Consider the following 2,454-nt stretch of genomic DNA (forward strand, 5'->3'; position numbering starts at 1 on the left):
CCTCGCTCTGGGACTTAAACCAAAGTGAACTGGTCCAAGAGCACGGGGTTGCTGCTGGGGGAGTTGGGGGGGCAGGGAGGCCTGCAACTCCCTGGAGGATTACAGTGGTGCAGAGGTGGTCTCAAGTACTTGGGGGTGCACCTGGGGGATCAGGCCATGGAGCAGAGGAACTGGGAGGGGATGCCGGAGGGGCTGCGGGGGAGGCTCGGGCGATGGCACTGGCTGCTCCCTCAGCGTTCTTCTTCTGGACTGGTCTGCACTGGCTGTGAAAGGGGCTACTATACCTGCCCCGTGAGGAGGGGGGGCAAGGGCTGGTGGACGTGGAGTGCAGGATGGCTGCTTTCCATCTGCAGTTCCTGCAGAAGCTGGTCTACGGGCCGAGCCTCCTGTCCTGGAGGCCGCTTACGTGGACCTTGCTCCGTCATGTGGGGACGCTGCAGGTGGACAGTGCAATGTCCCTGATGGACATTAGCAGGCTGGCAGCAGGCAACCTTCCTGGGTTCTACCGCAGTGTGTTGAGGGCCTGGCAGCTGCTCACAGCCTGACATGTGTACAGCTCCCTCATCCTGCACTGGCTGCTCCAGATGCCCATCATCTGGACCGGGGTGTTCCAGCTGCATGATCTGCTGGCTGGAGGATTGTGGACAGCCTGGAAGGGAAAATGGGTGTGCGCTCCCTGCGCTGGACAGGTATTCTGCTCGGCCGAGGCCGGTGCCACCCTGCCTTCTGAAGGGAAACTGCTGCTGAGGGAGTGTTTCCTCCAGCTCCAGACCCCAGAGCCCCAGTTCAAGTTCCCCAATTTGCTGGTTTCCCCCTTCCCTGAGGTATGATGGAGGCCTCTCAGGGACCCTGTTGAGGAGGGGTCCGCAGGAGTTGTCCCTGGATGGGGCCTGTGTGAAGGCCCGGCACCAAACGCAGCTCTTGCCGCTAACTGACATGCCCTGGAGGGACAGGCTGGGGGGGAGGAGGGGAAGGGGGAGCCAGTATGGCACAGTGTGTATCAGCCACTGCTGAAAAGAGAGCTTGGGATCTGCAGTGGAGAGTGCTCCACGTTATCATTGCCATCAAGTACTTCCTGTTGCTAATTAACGTTGCACAGTGTGACATCAGTTTGCACACCTTTCTCTTTCTTGTTCTCAAGTCCTTTGTGTAGGCTTCCCCCACCACTCCCCGGAATCAATCCCCGGTCTCCCGCAAGACAGGTAGACATACTCACCACTATACTAATGAGGAGCTGCCCCTGGTGCCCCTGCTGCCCCCACATCTTCCGCCACGTCCTTTTACGGTTCTAAATTTGTCAGAGCAAGGTGAGGGCAGCATCCCTGCCTCACCTGCCTACTTTATTCCACCTTGTGAGTGTCCTTCGGTCAGCTCAGGCTGCGGAAGGCAATCCTGGACCACTACTCGCATTCCTAGTACCCTGCCGAGTGGTCAGGATGTCCGAGCAGTCTAAGAGGCTGCGTTCATGTTGCAGTCTCCTCTGGAGTTCAAGTCCCACTTCTGACATATCCAGTGTTCCTTTTGCCCTTCTTCAAACGTGTCAGCAGGAACACCTTTGTCTGTCTCTGTGGTGTAATCGATTAGCTGTTGACCTTTAGAATCCACCCAGGGAGGGCCCCCTTTTCCCCCCACCCCCTGTTATTATTTCTACTTCGGGCGGTCAGCTTGCCAGACTGCGGCTTTCCTTCAGCCACAGTAACCTTATGCTGCTTGCTGTGGACGGCCATCTTGCTAAAGTTTAAGGAGGTTTTAGAAGCTTCCTTTACATTGCCTAGATCAACATAAACCAAGGCACTGCTGGGATTCAAACCCAGAGTTTCCTGTTTACAAGATAGGTGCTTTGACCAACTAAGCCACAGCGCCAGTACTCCCCTGTTCCCCAGTGCCTACACTCAGGGGTAAGGAGCAAAACAAAACAAAACAAAACAAAACAAAACAAAACAAAACAAAACAAAACAAAACAAAACAAAACAAAACAAATACTATTTTATTGGATTTAGTATTTTCTTTTCATCAATAAAAACAATTCAATTTTTAATACTTATGATTAAAAACATTGACATATCAATCCTTAAAATCACTTAAAAATTTTAAAATCTTTGTGATTTTAACAAAACTAAAACAATTAACTTTTAAAATAAATGTGCTCAAATCAAATAAACAAAACGTGATAAAAGCAAAAACTGCACACCAACAAAAAAGTCAAATACATTGAAAATAACTGAAAATGCATTAGACAAAATAAAGAAACAAAACTAAACAAAGTGTGGATCCAGGCTGCAACAAAGGAAGCACACAGAGGTGTACACGTAAGGTTGATGGGAGCAACAAGCTTCCTGGTGAGCTTGTCCCGCGGGTGGCAATGGGAATTCGACATCGGCCGTTAGGTGCGCGTAGCCCACGCAGGGATGTCCTTTGGGTTTTGGTTCTTCTTTAAAAACTGTCATCTGTCCT

The 2,454-nt window shown here is 51.3% G+C and overlaps 1 non-coding gene across 1 annotated transcript; it reads right to left on the reverse strand.

The window, feature by feature from the left end:
• Positions 1-1,789: 1,789 nt before the first annotated feature.
• On the reverse strand, positions 1,790-1,863 carry trnat-ugu (transfer RNA threonine (anticodon UGU)). Its single transcript has one exon. It is a non-coding gene; the product is annotated as a tRNA-Thr (tRNA).
• Between the last annotated feature and the right edge of the window lie 591 nt (positions 1,864-2,454).

The sequence above is a fragment of the Amia ocellicauda genome, chromosome 2 (assembly GCF_036373705.1).
Source record: "Amia ocellicauda isolate fAmiCal2 chromosome 2, fAmiCal2.hap1, whole genome shotgun sequence".
Taxonomy (NCBI): Eukaryota; Metazoa; Chordata; class Actinopteri; order Amiiformes; family Amiidae; genus Amia; species Amia ocellicauda.